Source organism: Taudactylus pleione, unplaced genomic scaffold (assembly GCF_031769625.1).
Source record: "Taudactylus pleione unplaced genomic scaffold, aTauple2 ptg003137l, whole genome shotgun sequence".
NCBI classification, from domain to species: domain Eukaryota; kingdom Metazoa; phylum Chordata; class Amphibia; order Anura; family Myobatrachidae; genus Taudactylus; species Taudactylus pleione.
The window spans coordinates 4,710,871-4,737,665 of NW_028287496.1; positions in this window are offsets into that span (position 1 = coordinate 4,710,871).

Here is a 26,795-nt window from a genome sequence, read left to right on the forward strand (position 1 = left end):
TTCTTTATCCTTGCGAAGAGCACCCTGTCCGTCAACCAATCCTCTGATATGTATGGCATCAACTGACACTTTACAGCTCTGGTAAGGATCTGACGAGTGGTATATACAATAATCCCTTTCCAAAACCAAAGACGCCAAACGGTTATATTGAAACTCTCTCATCTCAGAGTTCACTCGGGAGATTTCCCCACAATCTCCCTCCTCAGAGATCAATTTTTCTTTATTAAGTTTCTCTTCGCTACAGGACCACGGACAAACTTACAGATTCTCTTTTTAATTACCTCCCGCCACTCTGACCTACTCCAACCAGCCTCGAGAAGCATCTCCTGAGAGAAGACCCTAAAGGACTGCCTAACTTTCTCTTCTTCCAGAAGCTCCGAGTTCAAATGCCAGAGGCCCTGCGCTTTCTTAGGGGTTTCTGAGGTATTCAAAGTTACTGGGAGAAAACTGTGGGCCAGATTCAGACCCGCTCGCGAGCGAAGGACGCTCGCAAGCGGGCCGATGTTGGCTGAATGCGCATGCGCACGACGGAGGGAGCTCCGTCGTGTGCTTGCATGAGACCCGGCAAGTGACGCTCGGGGTTTTCGCACCAAAGGGGGCATGCTGTCAATGGAGACTGACAGCACGCCCCCTTTGGTGGGCGTGCCAGGGGCATGGCTGCCAGATGGAGGCGTTCCCATGGGAACGCCTACCGTCTGAGTCCGGCCCCACTGACATCAGTAGTGATGTCTATAACATCTGCCACATCCTCCATCACCCCATCAATTTTTGAAACATTCTCTGTTCCTACTGGGTTCTATATCAAGTCATTTTGATCTTCTCTTGGTGATACCTACACCTCTTGTTCTGGTCCTTTTCTCTTTCTCCCTTTCTCTCTATCACCATACTTCACTTCACCTCGTTTTGTCACCCTCTTCACTTTCCTTCTACTAACCCCAAATACCAAAAACAACTCACCTCCCTCTCTTACTGCTTCACCATCTTCATCAGACATAAAGACATCAAATTTATTTGATAATACTAAGATCGTATCTTCCCCTATCCTCTTCTTCTTCCTCCCACCTTTAACTTTTTGAAAAGGTTCTTCCCCAACCTCTACTCTTCTCTCCCCCGCCCTTCTCACCTCCTCCACTCTCTTACTCTGTCCTTCTTTTATCACTTCTACCACTGCATCTTCCCTATTTTCCATATCCTTACTCTCCCCTCTTCCCTGATAAGGCTGTCTAGATTCTGCATTGTGACATGCTCTCAGACACCTGCTATAAGGGTGCCCTTCTTCCCCACATAAATTGCATTTAACCACATGGCAATCCTTTGAGACATGGCCTATTTTGCCACATAGCGAACACTTAATAACTGTACAATCATCACTCAGATTCCTAAAGTCCCCGCATTTAAAACACGTCCTCGGCTGCCCAGGGTAAAAACACAGAACCCTATCTCGCCCTAGGTAGGCAGCCAAGGGAACATGCACAAACCCGGCATCTGAATGACACAATTTGATCAATATCTCCCAAGCCCCCCCCCACACACCCCCATTGTGTGACCAGCCTTCACGATTGCACATCACAAAACCTGGATAGCCAGAAATGTATATCCTCAGGCGGCAATGATTTGTTTCTGACCAAAACTGTAGCGTTTACCCTATCTCACTTTGTTACCAGTTTGTGAGAAACTTACTATATGGTTCTGACTTCCTATATGCCTGCCACTTCACCCAGAAGGCCTGTAACAAAAAATATGTCAGGAAACTCAAATCATATCCCACAGACCTTGCTGGGTGAATGCAGGCATACAGATCACTTGCAGTGAACCCAAAATCAAATAGAATCTTTAAGAATTGCTCATTATTTGGTGCTTCACCCTCCCCCACCCACCTGAATTGCACCAAATTCCTCCTTTTCCCAACATTCCCAACAGGCACATTACAAGACACATTTATGCTCGCATAGGAAACTGCCTTTGACACAGATTTGTCCATACATTCCATGGTTCTCCCAGCTCTTGCTTCCACGTCTTTGGCAATCACCTCAGCAGCCTTTTTCGCCCATAAAGGGCCTGCCACCTTATCACCATACACTGTCTCTATTATCAGTCTCTCTTCCAATGACACCGTGCTCTTATCCAATATCGGCATACCCTGCGCCACTTGCTCCAACCCAACCAAACTATCAAAACACCGGTTTCTACTGTGGGTGGCCCTGACTCATATAGGACGAACGGCACAGTAGATGGAGCACCAACACCTACCACGTTCCCAGGCCCTCGTGAATCATCACTTACCCACCGTTCTGGTTTGCTCTGGAGAACCGCATCTCCCGCCCTTGTATCCATCTATACCACTGAATCCTGGGACTCCATCCTCCTCTGCACCTCCGACTGATTTTTATTACACCAACACTCCTCTCATCAGAACCTTCTGTACTCATCTTTGCCACTGTCTGTGGTATTAAAACACCAACAGATTCTGCATATTTTCCTTTTTTATTCTTTTAATCACCGCCAGATTTTTCTTAATTTTATCTAACGCTGTTGTCATTATCAGGATCTCATCCTCCACAGCAGGACGCTCCCATATAAAGCAAGTGCTTTTCTTTGTCACTTTATACTGCATCCTAGAATTCAGCCTTCAAGCTTCCCTTTGCAGCTCTTCCATGCTGTACTGGGCATAAGCATCCTCCTCACTTTCCAGGCCTGCTTCAGCAGAACCTAGCACACTGTCACTTACTTCTAGTAACAGTGCTCCCCCTGCCTCACTGCCAGTGGGTTCTAACACACTACCCTGAGTTACTTCACTCAGGGCTTCCCCCACTGGTAGTTTATGGGAAACTGCTAGATTAGAAGACCCTTTGGAACATTCTTGCCCCCCTGTGACCACCAAGACACTCTTGCTTGCACTGCCAGGTCCTCAGCTGCTGACAGCTTCCTCTCCTGCCCAGAGTCTGCTGACACACTTTCAACCACAATAGAGGCTGCCAGGACTGGAGACACCCCAGACTGCACCACCGGACCGGCATCCGCCTGGACACCCTTAGTATGCAGAGGGCCTACTGCAACCTTTCCTGTCATCGGTGACCCTGCCAGAACTCTGACAGGAGCCACCGCACTTTCCAGGCCATCCATCCCCCAGGACATCTCTGCCGCTGACACCAGAGCCTCTGCTGGGATGGATGCTTCACATTCAGCACCCACCCAGATGTCCAAAGCCACAAGTGCAGCTGGAACCGCTTCACCTAGCTCCATACTCATGCTGGGGCCCTCCAGGTAAGACGCGCCTGCCGGATCCCCCACGCCTGTCACTCCAGAAACAGAGGGACTTTCCTCTGGCTGCTGCTGCAGTACATCTGTTACACATGGTCCCCCACTGCTGTCCATTACTCTTGGCTGGGAAACAGCCACACAAACCCGGGGCCTATTTTTTTGTAGTCATTGGCACTTCTCCTGTGCGTCTCTAGCCAAGTACAGAACACTGGGATTAAACAGGGAAAAAAAGTCCACTTTCTCCCACAATAAACGGCAGTAATAAGCTGTGTAGGCTGCACCAGGCTCACAACCACACTTTCCTAAACACTTCCCCAAGGCACAGGCAGCCTGCCTTGGGAAGCCTGCAGGGGAACCTCCCTCTCACAAAGCCATGGTAGTAGAGGAGGAGCAGCAGCACACACAACCTCCTCCCATGGATGCTCGCAGGGCTAAAGATATATAATGTATACATGCAGGCTACAGATATATGATGTATGCACGCAGGCTATAGATATATGATCTATACATGCAGGCTATATATATATATGATGTATACACACAGGATATAGATATAAGATGTATACACACAGACTATAGATATTATGTATGCATGCAGGCTATAGATATATGATGTATACATGCAGGCTATAGATATATGATGTATACACGCAGGCTATAGATATATGATGTATGCACGCAGGCTATAGATATATGATGTATGCATGCAGGCTGTAGATATATAATGTATACACGCAGGACACTCCCATTGGACATGGAACACTCACATTGGGATATAGGCAGAATGGACACGGAACACTCCCATTGGGATATAAGAAGTCTGTACATGGAACACTCCCATTGGGATATAGAGATGCTGGACATGGGACATGCTTATTGGGATATAGGTAGGCTGGACATGGAACACTCCCATTGGGATATAGGTAGGCTGGACATGGAACACTCCTATTGGGATATGAAACACTCCCTTTCGGATATAGGTAGGCTTGACATGGAACACTCCCATTGGGATAAAGGGTGGCTGGACATGGAACACTCCCATTTTGATATTGGGAGAATGGACATGGAACACTCCCATTGGGATATAAGAAGGCTGGACATGGAACATTCCCATTGGGATATAGAGAGGCTGGACATGGAACACTCCCATAGGGATATTTGGAGGCTGGACATGGAAAACTCCCATTGGGATTTAGGTAGGCTTGACATGGAACACTCCCATTGGGATACAGGGAGGCTGGACATGGAACACTCCCATTGGGATATAGGGAGGGTGGACATGAAACACTCCCATTGGGATATAGGGAGGCTGGACCTGGAACACTCCCATTGGGATATAGGAAGCCTGAACATGGAACACTCCCATTGGGATATAGGAAGGCTAGATATGGAACACTCCCATTGTGATATAAGAAGGCTGGACATGGAATATTCCATTGGGCTATAGAAAGGCTAGACATGGAACACTCCCATTGGGATATATGAAGACTGGATATGGAACACTACCATTGGAATATAGAAAGTCTGGACATGGAACACTCCCAATGGGAAATAGGTAGGCCTGACATGGAACACACCCATTGGGATACAGTGAGGCTGGACATGGAACACTCCCATTTGGATATAAGGAGAATGGACATGGAACACTCCCATTTGGATACAGGGAAGCTGGATATGGAACACTCCCATTGGGATATAGGAAGGCTGGACATGGAACATTCCAATTGGGATACTGGGAAGCTGGACATGGAAAACTCCCATTGGGATAAAAGAAGACTGGACATGGAACACTCCTATTGGGATATAGAAATGATGGACATGAAACACTCCCTTTGGGATATAGGTAGGTTTGACATGGAACACTCCCATTGGGATACAGGGAGGCTGGACATGGAACACTCCCATAGGGATATAGGGAGGGTGGACATGGAACACTCCCATTGGGATAAAGAGAGGTTGGACCTGGAGTACTCCCATTGGGATAAAGGGAGGCTGGACCTGGAACACTCCCATTGGGATATAGGAAGCCTGAACATTGAACACTCCCATTGGGATATATCAAGGCTGGACAAGGAACACTCTCATTGGAATACAGGGAGTCTGGACATAGAATTATCCCGTTGCGATATAAGAAGTCTAGACATTAAACATTGCCAATGGGATACAAGGAAGCTGGACATGGAACGCTCCCATTGGGATATTGGAAGGCTGGACATGGCACACTCCCTTTGGGATATAGGGAGGCTGGACATGGAACACTCCCTTTGGGATATAGGAAGGCTAGATATGGAACACTCCCATTGTGATATAAGAAGGCTGGACATGGAACATTCCATTGGGCTATATGAAGACTGGATATGGAACACTACCAATGGGAAATAGGTAGGCTTGACATGGAACACACCCATTGGGAAACAGGGAGTCTGGCCATGGAACACTCCCATTTGGATATAAGGAGAATGGATATGGAACACTCCCATTTGGATACAGGGAAGCTGGACATGGAACACTCCCATTGGGATAAAGGAAGGCAGGACATGGAACATTCCCATTGGGATACTGGGAAGCTGGACATGGAAAACTCCCATTGGGATATAAGAAGACTGGACATGGAACAATCCCATTGCAGTATTAGAAGACTGGACATGGACCACGTCCATTAGGATATAGGGATGATGGACATGGAACCTGCCTATTGGGAAATAGGTAGTCTGGACATGGATCACTCCCATTGGGATATAGGGATGCTTGACATGGAACACTCCCATTGGGACATTAGAAGGCTTTACATGGAACACTCCAATTGGGGTATAGTCAGAATAGACACGGAACACTCCCATTGGGATATATGAAGTCTGGACATTAAACACTCCCATTTAGATGTAAGAAGGCTGGACATGGAACATTCCCATTGGGATATATAGAGGCTGGACATGGAAAACTCAGATAGGGATATTTGGCAGCTGGACATGGAACACTCCCATTGGAATATAGAAAGTCTGGACATGGAACACTCCCATTTGGATATAAGGAGAATGGACATTGAACACTCCCATTTGGATATAGGGAGAATGGACTTGGAACACTCCCATTGGGATTTAGAGAGGCTGGAAATCGAACACTCCCATTGCGATATCGGGAGGCTGAACATGGAACACTCCCATTTGGATATAGGGAGAATGGACATGGAACACTCCCATTGGGATATTGGGAGGCTGGACATGGAGCACTCCCATTTGGATATAGGGAGGCTGACCATGGAGCACTCCCATTAGGATATAGGGAGGCTGGATATGGAACACTACTATTGGGATATAGGGAGGCTGGACATGTAATACTCCCATTGGGATATAGTTAGGCTACATTTGGAACACTCCTATTGTGATATAGGTAGGCTGGACATGGATCACTCCCATTGCTATATAGGGAGGCTGTACATGGACCACTACCATTGGGATACAGGGATGCTGGACATGAAACATTCCCATTTGGATATAGGGAGTATGGACATGGAACACTCCCATTGGGATATAGGGATGCTGGACATAAATCTCTCCCATTGGGATAGAGGGAGGCTGGACATTGAACAATCCCATTTAGATATAGGGATTAATGGACAAGGAAAACTCCCATTGCAATTTATGGAGGTGTTGACATGGAGCATTCCCATTTTGATATAGGGAGAATGGACATGTGACACTCCCATTGGGATATAAAAAGGCTGGAAATGGAACACTCCCATTGGGATATAAGAAGGGATATAGGCAGAATTTACATGGAACACTCCCATTGGGATATAAGAAGTTTGGACATGGAACACTCCCATTTGGATATAGGGATGCTGGACATGGAACATACCTATTGGGATATGGGTAGGCTGGACATGGAACACTCCCATTGGGATATATGAAGGCTGGATAAGGCTCCCATTGGGATATAAGAAGGCTGGACACGGAACACTCCCATTGGGATAAAGGGTGGCTGGACATGGAACACTCCCATTTTGATATTGGGAGAATGGACATGGAACACTCCCATTGGGATATAAGAAGGCTGGACATGGAACATTCCCATTGGGATATAGAGAGGCTGGACATGGAACACTCCCATAGGGATATTTGGAGGCTGGACATGGAAAACTCCCATTGGGATTTAGGTAGGCTTGACATGGAACACTCCCATTGGGATACAGGGAGGCTGGACATGGAACACTCCCATTGGGATATAGGGAGGGTGGACATGAAACACTCCCATTGGGATATAGGGAGGCTGGACCTGGAACACTCCCATTGGGATATAGGAAGCCTGAACATGGAACACTCCCATTGGGATATAGGAAGGCTAGATATGGAACACTCCCATTGTGATATAAGAAGGCTGGACATGGAATATTCCATTGGGCTATAGAAAGGCTAGACATGGAACACTCCCATTGGGATATATGAAGACTGGATATGGAACACTACCATTGGAATATAGAAAGTCTGGACATGGAACACTCCCAATGGGAAATAGGTAGGCCTGACATGGAACACACCCATTGGGATACAGTGAGGCTGGACATGGAACACTCCCATTTGGATATAAGGAGAATGGACATGGAACACTCCCATTTGGATACAGGGAAGCTGGATATGGAACACTCCCATTGGGATATAGGAAGGCTGGACATGGAACATTCCAATTGGGATACTGGGAAGCTGGACATGGAAAACTCCCATTGGGATAAAAGAAGACTGGACATGGAACACTCCTATTGGGATATAGAAATGATGGACATGAAACACTCCCTTTGGGATATAGGTAGGTTTGACATGGAACACTCCCATTGGGATACAGGGAGGCTGGACATGGAACACTCCCATAGGGATATAGGGAGGGTGGACATGGAACACTCCCATTGGGATAAAGAGAGGTTGGACCTGGAGTACTCCCATTGGGATAAAGGGAGGCTGGACCTGGAACACTCCCATTGGGATATAGGAAGCCTGAACATTGAACACTCCCATTGGGATATATCAAGGCTGGACAAGGAACACTCTCATTGGAATACAGGGAGTCTGGACATAGAATTATCCCGTTGCGATATAAGAAGTCTAGACATTAAACATTGCCAATGGGATACAAGGAAGCTGGACATGGAACGCTCCCATTGGGATATTGGAAGGCTGGACATGGCACACTCCCTTTGGGATATAGGGAGGCTGGACATGGAACACTCCCTTTGGGATATAGGAAGGCTAGATATGGAACACTCCCATTGTGATATAAGAAGGCTGGACATGGAACATTCCATTGGGCTATATGAAGACTGGATATGGAACACTACCAATGGGAAATAGGTAGGCTTGACATGGAACACACCCATTGGGAAACAGGGAGTCTGGCCATGGAACACTCCCATTTGGATATAAGGAGAATGGATATGGAACACTCCCATTTGGATACAGGGAAGCTGGACATGGAACACTCCCATTGGGATAAAGGAAGGCAGGACATGGAACATTCCCATTGGGATACTGGGAAGCTGGACATGGAAAACTCCCATTGGGATATAAGAAGACTGGACATGGAACAATCCCATTGCAGTATTAGAAGACTGGACATGGACCACGTCCATTAGGATATAGGGATGATGGACATGGAACCTGCCTATTGGGAAATAGGTAGTCTGGACATGGATCACTCCCATTGGGATATAGGGATGCTTGACATGGAACACTCCCATTGGGACATTAGAAGGCTTTACATGGAACACTCCAATTGGGGTATAGTCAGAATAGACACGGAACACTCCCATTGGGATATATGAAGTCTGGACATTAAACACTCCCATTTAGATGTAAGAAGGCTGGACATGGAACATTCCCATTGGGATATATAGAGGCTGGACATGGAAAACTCAGATAGGGATATTTGGCAGCTGGACATGGAACACTCCCATTGGAATATAGAAAGTCTGGACATGGAACACTCCCATTTGGATATAAGGAGAATGGACATTGAACACTCCCATTTGGATATAGGGAGAATGGACTTGGAACACTCCCATTGGGATTTAGAGAGGCTGGAAATCGAACACTCCCATTGCGATATCGGGAGGCTGAACATGGAACACTCCCATTTGGATATAGGGAGAATGGACATGGAACACTCCCATTGGGATATTGGGAGGCTGGACATGGAGCACTCCCATTTGGATATAGGGAGGCTGACCATGGAGCACTCCCATTAGGATATAGGGAGGCTGGATATGGAACACTACTATTGGGATATAGGGAGGCTGGACATGTAATACTCCCATTGGGATATAGTTAGGCTACATTTGGAACACTCCTATTGTGATATAGGTAGGCTGGACATGGATCACTCCCATTGCTATATAGGGAGGCTGTACATGGACCACTACCATTGGGATACAGGGATGCTGGACATGAAACATTCCCATTTGGATATAGGGAGTATGGACATGGAACACTCCCATTGGGATATAGGGATGCTGGACATAAATCTCTCCCATTGGGATAGAGGGAGGCTGGACATTGAACAATCCCATTTAGATATAGGGATTAATGGACAAGGAAAACTCCCATTGCAATTTATGGAGGTGTTGACATGGAGCATTCCCATTTTGATATAGGGAGAATGGACATGTGACACTCCCATTGGGATATAAAAAGGCTGGAAATGGAACACTCCCATTGGGATATAAGAAGGGATATAGGCAGAATTTACATGGAACACTCCCATTGGGATATAAGAAGTTTGGACATGGAACACTCCCATTTGGATATAGGGATGCTGGACATGGAACATACCTATTGGGATATGGGTAGGCTGGACATGGAACACTCCCATTGGGATATATGAAGGCTGGATAAGGCTCCCATTGGGATATAAGAAGGCTGGACACGGAACACTCCCATTGGGATATAGGGAGGCTGGACATGGAACATGCCTATTGGGATATAGGGAGGCTGGACATGGAACACTCCCATTGGGATGAAGGGAGGCTGGACATGGAATTCTCCCTTTGGGCTATAGGGAGGCTGGACATGGAACAATCCCATTGGGATACAGGGAGACTGGACATGAAACACTCCCATTTGGATATAGGGAGAATAAACATGGAACACTCCCATTGGGATATAAGAAGGCTTGACATGGAACATTCCATTTGAAATACTGGGAAGCTGGACATGGAATACTCCCTTTGGGCTATAGGGAGGCTGGACAAGGAACACTCCAATTTGGACATAGGGAAAATGGACATGGAACACTCCCATTAGGATATAGGGAGGCTGGACATGGAACACTTTCATTGGCATACAGGCAGAATGAACATGGAACACTCCCAATGGGATATAAGAAGTGTGGACATGGAACACTCCCTTTGGGGTATAGGAAGGCTTAACATGGAACACTCCCATTGGGATATAGGAATGCTAGATATGGAACACTCCCATTGGGATACATGAAAGGTGGACATGGAAAACTCCCATGGGGATAAAAGGAGGCTAGACATGGAACACTCCCATGGGGATATAAGAAGGCTGGTCATGGAACACTCCCATTGGGATATAGTGAGGCTGGATGTGGAACACACCTATTGGGATCTAGAGAGGCTGGACATGAAACACTCCCATTGGGATATAGAAAGGCTAGACATGGAACACTCCCATTGGGATACTGGGAGGCTGGACATGGAACACTCCCATTTGGATACAGGGAAGCTGGACATGGAACACTCCCATTGGGATATATCATGGCTGGACATGGAACACTCACATTGGGATATATCAAGGCTGGAAATGGAACACTCCCATTGGGATATAGGGAGGCTAGACAGGGAACACTCCCATTGGAATACAGGGAGTCTGGACATGGAAAACTCCCATTGGGATATAAGAAGTCTGGACATTAAACATTCCCATTGGGATATAGGGAAGCTGGACATGGAACACTACCATTGGAATACATGGAGGCTGGTCATGGAACACTCCCATTGGCACATAAGAAGACTGGACATGGAACACTCCCATTGGGATATGGGGATGCTGGACTTGGACATGCTTATTGGGAAATAGGTAGGCTGGACATGGAACACTCCCATTGGGATATAGGTAGGCTGGACATGGAACACTCCTATTGGGATATAGAAATGCTGGACATGAAACACTCCCTTTGGGATACAGGTAGGCTTGACATGGAACACTCCCATTGGGATACAGGGAGGCTGGACATGGAACACTCCCATTTTGATATAGGGAGAATGGACATGGAACACTCCCATTGGGATATTAGAAGGCTGGACATGGAACATTACCATTGGGATATAGAGAGGCTGGACATGGAACACTCCCATAGGGATATTTGGAGGCTGGACATGGAAAGCTCCCATTGGGATTTAGGTAGGCTTGACTTGGAACACTCCCTTTGGGATACAGGGAGGCTGGACATGGAACACTCCCATTGGGATATAGGGAGACTGGACTTGGAACACTCCCATTGGGATATAGGAAGGCTAGATATGGAACACTCCCATTGTGATATAAGAAGGCTTGACATGGAACATTCCATTGGGCTATAGAAAGGTTACACGTGGAACACTCCCATTGGGATATATGAAGACTGGATATGGAAAACTTCCATTGGAATATAGAATGTCTGGACATGAAACACTCCCATTTGGATATAGGGAGAATAAACATGGAACACTCCCATTGGGATATAAGAAGGCTTGACATGGAACATTCCATTTGAAATACTGGGAAGCTGGACATGGAATACTCCCTTTGGGCTATAGGGAGGCTGGACAAGGAACACTCCAATTTGGACATAGGGAAAATGGACATGGAACACTCCCATTAGGATATAGGGAGGCTGGACATGGAACACTTTCATTGGCATACAGGCAGAATGAACATGGAACACTCCCAATGGGATATAAGAAGTGTGGACATGGAACACTCCCTTTGGGGTATAGGAAGGCTTAACATGGAACACTCCCATTGGGATATAGGAATGCTAGATATGGAACACTCCCATTGGGATACATGAAAGGTGGACATGGAAAACTCCCATGGGGATAAAAGGAGGCTAGACATGGAACACTCCCATGGGGATATAAGAAGGCTGGTCATGGAACACTCCCATTGGGATATAGTGAGGCTGGATGTGGAACACACCTATTGGGATCTAGAGAGGCTGGACATGAAACACTCCCATTGGGATATAGAAAGGCTAGACATGGAACACTCCCATTGGGATACTGGGAGGCTGGACATGGAACACTCCCATTTGGATACAGGGAAGCTGGACATGGAACACTCCCATTGGGATATATCAAGGCTGGACATGGAACACTCACATTGGGATATATCAAGGCTGGAAATGGAACACTCCCATTGGGATATAGGGAGGCTAGACAGGGAACACTCCCATTGGAATACAGGGAGTCTGGACATGGAAAACTCCCATTGGGATATAAGAAGTCTGGACATTAAACATTCCCATTGGGATATAGGGAAGCTGGACATGGAACACTACCATTGGAATACATGGAGGCTGGTCATGGAACACTCCCATTGGCACATAAGAAGACTGGACATGGAACACTCCCATTGGGATATGGGGATGCTGGACTTGGACATGCTTATTGGGAAATAGGTAGGCTGGACATGGAACACTCCCATTGGGATATAGGTAGGCTGGACATGGAACACTCCTATTGGGATATAGAAATGCTGGACATGAAACACTCCCTTTGGGATACAGGTAGGCTTGACATGGAACACTCCCATTGGGATACAGGGAGGCTGGACATGGAACACTCCCATTTTGATATAGGGAGAATGGACATGGAACACTCCCATTGGGATATTAGAAGGCTGGACATGGAACATTACCATTGGGATATAGAGAGGCTGGACATGGAACACTCCCATAGGGATATTTGGAGGCTGGACATGGAAAGCTCCCATTGGGATTTAGGTAGGCTTGACTTGGAACACTCCCTTTGGGATACAGGGAGGCTGGACATGGAACACTCCCATTGGGATATAGGGAGACTGGACTTGGAACACTCCCATTGGGATATAGGAAGGCTAGATATGGAACACTCCCATTGTGATATAAGAAGGCTTGACATGGAACATTCCATTGGGCTATAGAAAGGTTACACGTGGAACACTCCCATTGGGATATATGAAGACTGGATATGGAAAACTTCCATTGGAATATAGAATGTCTGGACAGGGAACACTCCCAATGGGAAATAGGTAGGCTTGACATGGAACACACCCATTGGGAAACAGGGAGGCTGGACATGGAACACTCCCTTTTGGATATAAGGAGAATGGACATGGAACTCTCCCATTTGGATACAGGAAAGCTGGACATGAAACACACCCATTGGGATATAGGAAGGCTGGACATGGAACATTCCCATTGGGATACTGGGAAGCTGGACATGGAAAACTCCCATTGGGATATAGGAAGACTGGACATGGAACACTCCTATTGGAATATAAGAAGGCTGGACATTGTCCACTCCCATTTGGATATAGGCAGAATGGACACTGAACACTACCATTGGGATATAAGAAGACTGGACATGAACCACTTCCATTTGGATATAGGGATGATGGACATTGAACATGCCTATTGGGAAATAGGTAGGCTGGACATGGATCACTCCTAGTGGGATATAGAGAGGCTTGACATGGAACTCTCCCATTGGGATGTAAGAAGACTGGACATGGAACACTCTCCTTGGAATATAAGAAGGCTTTACATGGAACACTCCCATTGGGATATAGTCAGAATAGACACGGAACACTCCCTTTGGGATATAAGAAGTCTGGACATGGAACACTGCCATTTGGATATAAGAAGGCTGGACATGGAACATTCCCATTGGGATATAGAGAGACTGGACATGGAACACTCCCATAGGGATATTTGGCAGCTGGACATGGAACACTCCCATTGGAATATAGAAAGTCTGGACATGGAACACTCCCATTTGGATATATATGTAGAATGGACATGGAACACTCCCATTGGGATATAGAGAGGCTGGACATGGAACACTCCCATTGGGATACAGGGAGGCTGAATATGGAACACTCCCATTTGGATATAGGGAGAATGGACATGGTACACTCCCATTGGAATACAGGGAAGCTGGACATGAAACACTCCCATTGGGATACAGGGAAGCTGGACATGGTACACTCCCATTGGGATACAGGGAAGCTGGACATGGAACACTTGCATTGGGATAATAGGAGGCTGGACATGGATAACTTTTTAAACCAGAGCCAGTATTCTCTGAAAGAAGTTAGACAGCGCTAAATTCTGAATTTTTACTGACCTAAGGGCTATATTTACAAAGGTTTCTCAAAAGTAAAAGTGCTCATAACAACCAATCAGGTTATAGTTATAATCTCTCTATTGAATTCTAGAAAATGAAATAATCTAATTTGGTTGCTGTAGGCAACACCCGACATTTCCTTTTTAGTAACTTTAGTAAATCTACCAATAATCCTCAGTCCTCTGTCCAGACACTCCTGTAATAACTGTGGTCACAGTTGCAGTAGTTCCTACGTCTTTATGTACATTCCGCAGTTTATAGTTATCCTATTGAGATGCCCACCGCCAGTGGTACAAATCTGCGGATGTGCCTACAAAGTTGCACTACGGCCGCATCAGTGGACATTGCACCTGAATGTCTAAGGGACCACACCCACTGGTGTCAGTGGAACTGCATCTTTAGAAGTCGCGCTGCCACCTGTTAGCCACCCACCAGTTACCACACAGAAACACCCACCAAATTAGCATGGATCTCCATATAATATTATCTGTGTCCCTCGGAGGTGACCATCGGGGCGCGTGTGAGGTGTGTTGTGGAATGCATGGGTAGAGGGAAGCAATTCCTTCAAACATATATATTTTAACAATATCTACAAAATCTAATCTGACAATAATAGTACATATGTTATACAGTATGAATATTTAACAAAACATACATTAGTAAACCTACCGTAACTATAATTAAATGTACCTCAGTTATATTATATATTATTATTGGGTGGTTACAATAACCCAGGGAATAATAAAATGAGTGAAGACGTCACAAAAATAGGCTTAAAAATGTCCTAGTATTGTCTGTTTGAGCTATTGTTGAGGCACCATAGAGATGGTTGTGGTCTTACACATGCAAAGTGCTTCCTGTGCAAATTCAATTAAAACATAATAAATATAAAGAAATAAATACATATATTTTATTATAAATTACAATGTGATGAACAGCAGCTTTCATTGATTACAGCATGTGCTATCCAGACGGTGACGGTGTAGGAGGACAGGGGACAGGTCACCACTGTCCATGGTAAATAGCTTCCTAATGGGAAAGGTGACACAGAAGAGCTCCTGCAGCAACTATGGGACCACCGACAATACACTGCGATGGTCACCGCTAAGTTGCTTAATAATCAGTGAGAAGCAGTAAATTCTGTCAGTAAACACCAATTACACCACGCACTATTGCTGGGGACCTTCGATGGTGAATGATTAGATAGCCACCCTAGGGTGCCTCCCTCTGTGCCACAGTTGGTGATACTCTGACTGGATGGTGGCCTGAATTGAATGCAGTAAATGTCCATCTCATCTGCGTGTTACTGGAGTGTCCTGGACGTGTCAGTGAGCACAGCCGCGTTCTCAGATGCAGAGCAGCAGCCACAGATGCCATGTTCAAATGAATCTCAGAAGGAGATGCTGCACTTACCGTAGGCTGGTGCAAATGTCGATGATACATGTGATGAGGTGCCAGTTGTGAAGTGTAAGTGTTCATAACCACTGGCTGAGTTGCACCATCCACAGGCAATGCGTGTCTCAGGGCTTGCACTGTCCAGCGCGCGCTACTACACATGGGGAAGGCTGAAACTAGCATTTGCATATTATCACTGCTGCGATTCTGTAAAGAGACGCAATGGAGACTGCATTAGCACCCCCTCTGAATCAGGCCTATTGGAGTAAGACCTTCAGCTACTGTTCTTAGTAACAAAAAGAAAATTACATTTTATTCCTGCCACATTTGCAACACCCACTTCTACTGCCTGCGGCACCCTCCTCCCTGTTCCCTCCTCTGCCAATCAGGACCAGTGGGATTATGACGTTATGCAGTTTAATGGAGCACTCTCTAGGGAACCCTAATTAGCATATCTTCAGGCACGAGCTCATGATGTTGCCCGCTGGCACAGATTATCCGGCTGGCACTGTGGCACTATTGTCCACGTTCCAGGCTGATACCCAGGAGACCACCTCTAAACATTAATAAAACACCAATAAAAATGTAATTATAATAAACTTCAGGGCAGCTCTAAGATAATTACAATAATCCACCTATGTGACTCTCCTGCAGCGTTATTTATCATCATTGGTGTACAGCACAGAACACTGTAACTGTACTTATCTTCACCATGATCAAGGTCAATGCTACACGGGACTCTTGGTTTAGCGACAGCTTAGGAAAACACAGATAAAGAACAAGATTCTGCTAAATTTCCATGAACTGATCTTTGCATTCAAAGCACCAACCTGGGTGCATCTATTTCACATGGGAACAAGTTATCGCTGAGTCCTGGCTCCCAGCTACTTGCTAATAAACTATTTGATTTTGTTGCTTTTCTTTCAATTTAGCTGCCAATATTCTCCTGCTAAATGTGGTGGTCTCTAAAAAGGAGTTATATCAAACTCTGTGTTAAGACCCCCATTGGACCCCAGGCAAGCTGCTGGTCGGAGCCCCCTTCTCCTTATCCTTATATAAGTGGATATTTCCAGCTTTGGTTACTCCAACATCTTCAACTTCCAATTATTGTTTGCCAGACCCTCCTAATGTTATATTACAGTATGTTATATTACAGTATGTTGTATTACAGTATGTTATATTACAGTATGTTATTGCTTCTGACTCTGCAAACAAGACAATGAAAAACAAACATTAGACGTCTGCGTTATAACTTCTAACACAAGATGGCGGACACTCATTAATGGGTCACTACAGTTATCTCCTTACTCTTATTTGCCTTTTTGATAAAATGACATTACAGTATGTTCTGAAATTTCCATTTAGATTGGAGAATGGATCTTCAGGACGTATAAAATATCTTAAGGTATATGCAGAGGTATAGTGTGGAATCATGGTGCCAGGAGAAAGCACTTGGCCCACTCCCCCCAACCACCAATGGTACTGAAGTGTATGGGGAAGAGACACGGCCAACATGTGGGGGTCAAGCTGAATTGCAAAAAATAAAACTCAGCAGGCGAACAGTGATGGTCTAGTGCAATACTGGAAGCCCATGAAATAGTGTGTCGTGGTGCTTAAGGGGCCTAAACATCCATGCAAAGGTGAATGGCCAGCTGAGGTAACACGTGGAAGCTGGCAGAGGGGAACAACACTGAAGGGCCAGAGGCAATGATAATTATTAGAAAGTATTGAAATTATTTATTGAGCAGTGAGTACCCGAGGTGGGATGTAGATCATATCTCAGCGGTTGGGATTTCGGTGCTCAGAATGTTGGTGATGGAATTCCATCACCAATCAGAATCCTGGCGCCATCACGCCAACTGCCAGCATCACAATCATAAGTATAGGGGTTAGGGTTAGGTTTAGGCTGCGAGGAGGGTGAGTTAGGTTTAGGGTTAGGTTTAGGCTGTGAAGAGGGTGGGTTAGGTTTAGGGGTAGGGTTAGGTTTAGGCTGTGAGGAGGCTGGATTAGGTTTAGGGGTAGGGTTAGGTTTAGGTTGTGAGAAGGGTGGGTTAGGTTTAGGGCAGTGTTGGCTAACCTTGACACTCCAGCTGTTATGGAACTACATAACCCAGCATGCACTGCTACAGTTTTGCTATTAGGGCATGCTAAAACTGTGGCAGGGCATGCTGGGATATATAGTTCAACAACAGCTGGAGTGTCAAGGTTAGCCAACACTGGTTTAGGGTTAGGTTTAGGCTGCGAGGAGGGTGCGTTAGGTTTAGGGGTACGGTTAGTTTTAGGCTGTGAAGAAGATGGGATAGTGATAGGGTTAGGTTTAGGCTGTGAGGAGGGTGGGTTAGGGGTAGGGTTAGGTTTAGGCTATGAGGAGGGTGGGTTAGGTTTAGGGGTAGGTTTAGGTTGTGATGAGGGTGGGTTAGGTTTAGGGTTAGATTTAGGCTGTGCGGAGGGTGGGTTAGGTTTAGGGGTAGGGTTAGGTTTAGGCTGTGAGGAAGGTGTTTTAGGGGTAGGGTTAGGTTTAGGTTGTGAGAAGGGTGGGTTAGGTTTAGGGCAGTGTTGGCTAACCTTGACACTCCAGCTGTTATGGAACTACATAACCCAGCATGCACTGCTACAGTTTTGCTATTACGGCATGCTAAAACTGTGGCAGGGCATGCTGGGATATATAGTTCAACAACAGCTGGAGTGTCAAGGTTAGCCAACACTGGTTTAGGGTTAGGTTTAGGCTGCAAGGAGGGTGCTTTAGGTTTAGGGGTAGGGTTAGTTTTAGGCTGTGAAGAAGATGGGTTAGTGGTAGGGTTAGGTTTAGGCTGTGAGGAGGGTGGGTTAGGGGTAGGGTTAGGTTTAGGCTATGAGGAGGGTGGGTTAGGTTTAGGGGTAGGTTTAGGTTGTGAGGAGGGTGGGTTAGGTTTAGGGTTAGATTTAGGCTGTGCGGAGGGTGGGTTAGGTTTAGGGGTAGGGTTAGGTTTAGGCTGTGAGGAGGCTGGATTAGGTTTAGGGGTAGGGTTAGGTTTAGGTTGTGAGAAGGGTGGGTTAGGTTTAGGGCAGTGTTGGCTAACCTTGACACTCCAGCTGTTATGGAACTACATAACCCAGCATGCACTGCTACAGTTTTGCTATTAGGGCATGCTAAAACTGTGGCAGGGCATGCTGGGATATATAGTTCAACAACAGCTGGAGTGTCAAGGTTAGCCAACACTGGTTTAGGGTTAGGTTTAGGCTGCGAGGAGGGTGCGTTAGGTTTAGGGGTACGGTTAGTTTTAGGCTGTGAAGAAGATGGGATAGTGATAGGGTTAGGTTTAGGCTGTGAGGAGGGTGGGTTAGGGGTAGGGTTAGGTTTAGGCTATGAGGAGGGTGGGTTAGGTTTAGGGGTAGGTTTAGGTTGTGATGAGGGTGGGTTAGGTTTAGGGTTAGATTTAGGCTGTGCGGAGGGTGGGTTAGGTTTAGGGGTAGGGTTAGGTTTAGGCTGTGAGGAAGGTGTTTTAGGGGTAGGGTTAGGTTTAGGTTGTGAGAAGGGTGGGTTAGGTTTAGGGCAGTGTTGGCTAACCTTGACACTCCAGCTGTTATGGAACTACATAACCCAGCATGCACTGCTACAGTTTTGCTATTAGGGCATGCTAAAACTGTGGCAGGGCATGCTGGGATATATAGTTCAACAACAGCTGGAGTGTCAAGGTTAGCCAACACTGGTTTAGGGTTAGGTTTAGGCTGCAAGGAGGGTGCTTTAGGTTTAGGGGTAGGGTTAGTTTTAGGCTGTGAAGAAGATGGGTTAGTGGTAGGGTTAGGTTTAGGCTGTGAGGAGGGTGGGTTAGGGGTAGGGTTAGGTTTAGGCTATGAGGAGGGTGGGTTAGGTTTAGTGGTAGGTTTAGGTTGTGAGGAGGGTGGGTTAGGTTTAGGGTTAGATTTAGGCTGTGCGGAGGGTGGGTTAGGTTTAGGGGTAGGGTTAGGTTTAGGCTGTGAGGAAGGTGGGTTAGGGGTAGGGTTAGGTTTAGGTTGTGAGGAGGGTGGGTTAGGGGTAGGGTTAAGTTTAGGCTGTGAGGAGGGTGGGTTAGGTTTAAGGTTAGGTTTAGGCTGCGAGGAGGGTGGGTTAGGTTTAGGTGTAGGGTTAGGTTTAGGTTGTGAGGAGGGTGGGTTAGGTTTAGGGATAGGGTTAGGTTTAGTCTGTGAGGAAGGTGGGTTAGTGGTAGGGTTAGGTTTAGGTTGTGAGGAGGGTGGGTTAGGGGTAGGGTTAGGTTTAGGCTGTGAGGAAGGTGGGTTAGGGGTAGGGTTAGGTTTAGGCTGTGAGGAGGGTGGGTTAGGTTTAGGGGTAGGGTTAGGTTTAGGTTGTGAGGAGGGTGGGTTAGGTTTAGGGTTAGGTTTAGGCTGTGAGGAGGGTGGGTTAGGGGTAGGGTTAGGTTTAGGTTGTGAGGAGGGTGGGTGAGATTTAGGGGTAGGGTTAGTGTACTTACAGATGTGTCCACATACACCTTTCTGAAAACTGTGCCATAGCTCTCAATTTGGCATGACATCAATTCTCATATATTGTCGTGCCGTGCTATCTGCGGTGCAGCAAAGGTGCAATTCATACTTTCACCACTGGGTGGCCAGTGTATCATGTAATGTAGCACTTAATAGTGTTCAACCTATGTAACAAATATACAGTAGTGGTCTCCTTTGGATTTTAATAGAGGGCAAACAAGGAGTTTTGAGGAGTGTTTATGTTAAGGTGCAATATGCATTTGCATCTAAATCACTGTACTAGCCACTGAAATACTGTACTAGCACCAAAAAAACTCACTAGGAACTGTCACCAGTTCCTGAAAAGACTAAGGGCCTGATTCAGAGCCGGTCGCTATTTGCGGTCGTTTGTTCAAAAAAAAGGGGTGGCTATTCAAATGAACCGTTTGCTCATTGCGGTCTGTTCACACCTCTAGGTCTGAACGAGCGAACAAAACTTGCCGTCGTTTTTTGGGAAACTACGCCCCCTGGCCGCTCGCATCCTACGTCATGTCCGCTATTTATTAGATTAATTGAGTGCATCGACCAGCGTATGAGCTGCTCGCTATTCTTGTGGTTGGTTTTTGCTACCACAATTTTGTGAGCATTTCCGGCTAAAAAATAACCCAGTGACGTTGTCAATGACGCTGCTGTATTAATTATGCACACCCATAAAACCCCAATTTTGACCTTTAAGCATGCCTGCGTTCGGATCTCCACTCCCCGTTTTCAAGCACCTTCCCCTGTTTCCACTCACATACGCCTCCTCATGTCACTCAAAATAGCAGGCATTCGCTATTTAGCAAACAAACAATTTTTGGCCGCACTGACTGGTTAGCGCATGCGTATTACGATCCGTACGCATGCGCAGTTGGGCAAACATCGCTCGGAACGAACGAGCGTCTGCTTACGAGCGGCTCTGAATCAGGCCCTAATTCAGTACTTGCCATCCACCAGTATTGTGGTGTAGTGGTAGGGTCACTGCACATCACACTTGGCAGCTAGGGTTTGAAGCCCAGTGTAAACATTTTTTTTTTTTTGCTCCAAAAATAAATTTATATAATTCAATAATATAATAATATCAATAATATTATTGTAATAACAATAAAACTTTTTAGAATAATATCATATTTCATCTAGAGGCTGTGGGGATCTGAGTCAGTGAGGACGGCATGTGTGTGTAGTGATTTCTTAGTGTAGAAATTTCCCCCTGAAAATATGGCTCGATATTTCATATACAGTACTGGTTCTAGATATACATTATAATTCAAAAACTGGCCATCAGTAATTTACAGTATGTTAATGTTCTTTTATCAGATTAACCCATTGTTTGTCTCAACACAGAGGGGGGAGGAGGAATTCATTTGTAAAGGCTGCACATTTTCCACAGACAACAAATTAAGTTTTCATTAGCCCTCCCCCTGTGTTTTGTGTTGTTAATGTAGCCCTTTTTGAATTGAGACACTTAATAGTACTCATTTTCCATGGTTATATTATACATTATTTGACCAGTAATGGAGCTAGAAGAAGTATACACTGTATGTCAGTTGCACTCTCACTCACTCACTCTCTCTCTCTCTATCTCTCTCATGTGTGCCGGCCCTCGTGTTTTGGTTTTGGATTTTTTCTTAAAATATCATAAAAACAGCAAAAATCACATAAAATAGGCCTGTTTTTGTTCCTACAGTATTATTAACCTCAATAACATTTATTTCCAGTAATTTCCAATCAATTTTAACCACCTCACAATATTATTTTTTTCATCTAGTTAAGGCCAAAAGGTTGCATCCAGCTAGCTGGCTAACTACGCTAAGTGATACAGTGGACGGCACTAACATGTGGCAGTTCAGCTTCCAATTTCCAACATGGATACAGTGTGTTATACAGTGTGGGTTGGATACACCAATAGTGCTCTTACTATGACAGCAGTGTCGGCAGAGCAGGGTTGCTGACGGTGTCCTCAGTATATGGAATGGCAGTGCTGTGGTGCTGGCAGTGTCCTCAGTGAAGGGTACTGGCAATGTCGGCAGTGCCAGTGGTGTCTTTAGAGCAGGTTTGCTGGCTGTGTCAGCAGTGTAGTGGTTGCTGACGGCGTCCTTAGTACATTGAATTCCAGTGCTGCGGTGCTGGAAGTGTCCTCAGTGAAGGGTACTGGCGATGTTGGCAGTGCTGGGGTGCCAGTGGTATCTTCAGTGCAGGTTTGCTGGCTATGTCGGCAATGCAGGGGTTGCTGACGGTGTCCTCAGTACAAGGAATGGCAGTGCTGAGGTGCTGGCAGTGTCCTCAATATAGGGTACTGGCGATGTAGGCAGTGCCAGTGGTGTCTTTTATGCAGGTTTGCTGGTTGTGTCGGCAGAGCAGGGGTTGCTGGCAGTGTCCTAAGTACATGGAATGGCATTGCTGTGGTGCTGGCAGTGTCCTCAGTGAAGGGTGCCAGTGGTGTCCTCAGTGCAGGTTTGCTGACTGTGTTGGCAGTGCAGGGGTGTTCTCAATGCAGGGTGCTGGCAAAGTCAGCAGAGTAGGGGTGCCAGCAGTGGCCTCAGTGCAGGTTTGCTGACTGTGTTGGCAGTGCAGGGGTGTTCTCAATGCAGGTTTCTGGTGGTGTCGGCAGAGCAGGGGAGCCAGCAGTGTCCTCAGTGCATGTGTGTTGACAGTGTCAGCGGTGCAGGGGTGCTGGTGGTGTCCTCAGTGTGGGAGTGCCAGCAGTGTTGGAAGTGTGGGCGTCACTAACGGTGTCCTCAGTACGTGGGGTAGCAGTGTAAGGGTGCTGGCAGTGTCAGCAGCGGTGGTGTCAGCAGCGGGGGATGCTGCCAGTGGTGTGCTGGCTGTGTCAGCAGCGAGGGTGCAGGCAGTGTCATGCAGCGGGTGGTGATGGGCGCCATCTTCTTTTGCTTCCTGTGTGCATATTATATGGGCTAATATGCATTTGCGGCTATATCACTGTACTAGCCGCTAAAACACTGTACTAGCACCAAAAAAACTGTCACTAGGAAACTGTCATCAGTTCCTGAAAACACTGATTCTGTACTTCCCATCCACCAGTATTGTGGCGTAGTGGTAAAGTCACTGCACATCATACTTGGCAGTTAGGGTTTGAATCCCAGTGTAAAAATTTTTTTTTTTTGCTACAGTAATAATAATAATAAAACTTTTTAGAATAATATATTTCATCTAGAGGCTGTGAACACCGTGTACACTATGTGGGGATCTGAGTCAGTGAGAATGGCGTATGTGTGTAGTGATTTCTTAGTGTAGAAATTTTCCCCTGAAAATATGGCTCGATATTTTATATACAGCACTGGTTCTAGATATGCATTATAATTCAAAAACTGCCCAACAGTAATTTACAGTGTGTTCATGTCCTTTTTCAGAATAACCTGCCCATTGTTTGTCTCTACACAGAGGGGGGAGGAGGAGGAATTCATTTGTAAAGGCTGCACTTTTATACACAGACAACAAATCCAGTTTTCATTAGCCCTCCCCCTGTGTGTTGTTACTACTCATTAATGTTGCCCTTTGTGTATTGAGACACTTTTGTACTTTCAGTCCCTCCCTTCCTCCCAAAATAGTACTCATTTTCCATGGTTATATTGTACATTCATAGACCAGTAATGTAGCTCAATGTTTTGATTTCCACTTTGTTATTACAGTAAAGTATACACAGTATGCCAATTGCTATATATATATATACACTGCACTTATAGATTAATTTTGTTTTTATTGTTGTTGTAGCCATCTGCCAGAGGGAGAGACGCTGCTAATGGTTGCCATGGCTACCAGACATGCCTTCGCTCTGACGTCATCCCGCCTGCGCGGCAAGACGGAGCGGGTGGGCCACTCTCACCTCCGGAGACCGCATTTCTTTTCACACGAGGGGATATAAGGTAAGCACAGCTTATATTGTGTTTCTATTATTGTAAACTTGATAAAGGGACTCTGCGCAGTCCCAAAACGTTGGAATATGCGGATTGCAAAAAAAAAAAAATTCTAATTTACAAGTCTTGGAGTGACCCGTTTCTTTGTGTGCTTATATAAGTGCTGAACTAGCTTTTTATATATATATATTAGGGGTGAGCGGGTTCGGATTTCAGAAATCCGAACCCCCCCGAGCCCCCCCGATCCGAGGCAGATCCGAGTCAGGCTCGACTTTTCCCGCCTGACTCGGATCTGAAATCGAGGCAAAACGTCATCATCCCGCCTTCCGAGTCTCGCGGGTTTTGGATCCTATATAAGGTACCCGCGTCGGCGCCATTTTCTCACTCGGCTGTGGACAGTGAAGAGGGAGGGTGGGAGTTAGGGCTGTGTAGTGTAGTGTAGTGTAGTGCTGCTGTTGTCCACTACTTCAAAGTCCATAGGTGCTGGCTGTGTTGTGCTGTGCTGCTGTTGTTAATAGGGGCTGTGTCCACTACTTCAAAGTCCATAGGGGCTGGCTGGACTGTGTTGTGCAGTCAGTTCTCCATAGGGGCTGTGTCCAATCCAAAGTCCTGTGCAGTGTCCCAGTCCTAAAGGGGTGCTGTAGTGTTGTCCAGGGGGTGCTCTGTCCATCAGGGGTACTCCACCCAAGTGCTAAAAAAATAATATTTTTTGTGTGTTTGTGAATTGTGTGCGCAGTAGCCGCACGTGCATCAACAAAGTAGTGCCAAGCGTGCGCCTGTGTCATAACTAGAGGGCCGGCTGGCTTGACAGTTAAAAGGTGCTGTAACCCCCAAAGTACACTCCAGTCCAAACCAAAAAAAAAAATATTTTCTGTGTTTGTGAATTGTGTGCGCAGTAGCCGCACATGCATCAACAAAGTAGTGCCAAGCGTGCACCTGTGTCATAAGTAAAGGGCCGGCTGGCTTGACCGTTAAAGGGTGCTGTAACCCCCAAAGTACACTCCAGTCCGAACCAAAAAAAAAATTATTTTCTGTGTTTGTGAATTGTGTGCGCAGTAGCCGCACGTGCATCAACAAAGGAGAAGCGCCAAGCGTGCGCCTGTGTCCCATAAGTAAAGAGCCAGCTGGCTCATTTCTTAAAGGCTGGTGTAACCCACTAAGTGCACTACTCTCCAGCAATATTTTCTGTGTTTAGCCGCACGTATATATCAAATCGATATAACATAAATGGAGGACCAAACTTTCTCTGATTAAAATAAAATAGAGAAAGATCAAGAACCACTTCCTCCTAGTGCTGAAGCTGCTGCCACTAGTCATGACATAGACGATAACATGCCATCAAAGTCGTCTGCCAAGGACGATGCCCAATGTCATAATAGAGGGCACATACAATCCCAAATGACAAAGTTCAGGAAAATGACCTTGAAAAAAACATTTAAATCAGCTGAAGAGAAACGTAAACTTGCCAATATGCCATTTACGACACGGAGTGGCAAGGAACGGCTAAGGTCGATCCCTAGTATGTTCATGACTAGTGGTTCAGCTTCACATGACAATGGAAGCCCTCCTCCCACTAAAAAAATCAAAAGAGTTAAGCTGGCAAAAGCACAGCGAAGAACTGTGCTTTCTAAGAAGATATCACAAATCCCCAAGGAGAGTCCAAGTGTGGTGGTGGTTGCGATGCCTGACCTTCCCAGCACTGGACGGGAAGAGGTGGCTCTTTCCACCATTTGCACACCCCCTGCAAGTGCTGAAAGGAGCACCCACAGTCCACTTGCTGATATGCAAATTGAAGATGTCACTGTTGAAGTACAACAGGATGAGGATACTGGTGTAGCTGGCGCTGAGGAGGAAGTTGGCGAGGAGGATTCTGATGGTGATGTGGTTTGTTTAAATCAGGCTCCGGGGAAGACAGTTGTTGTCCGTGGGATGAAAAAGCCCATCACGGTCATGCCTGGGCAGAAGACCAAACATTCCACCTCTTTGGTCTGGCAATATTTCTATCCAAATCCGGACAACAACTGTCTTGCCATATGTACCTTATGTAAAGGTGGAATAAGTAGGGGTAGGGACGTCAACCACCTAGGAACATCCTCCCTTATACGGCACCTGCAGCGCGTTCATAATAAGTTACTGTCAAGTTCAGAAACTTTGGCTAAGACCGTAAGCAGTCCAGAGACACCTAAATCCCGTTGTCCTGTTGTATCCAAGCGCCTGCAAACCACACTGTCAACTCCCTCCTCGTCAATTTCCTCCTTAGTCAGGATCGGAAGTAGTCCTGCAGGCCATGTCACTGGCATGACTGACTCTCCTATCGGGGATTCCTCCGGAGGATCCTGCATTGCTACGCCTCCTGCTGCCGCTGCTGCAGTTGCTGCTGCTGGGAGTCGTTCATCATCCCAGAGAGGAAG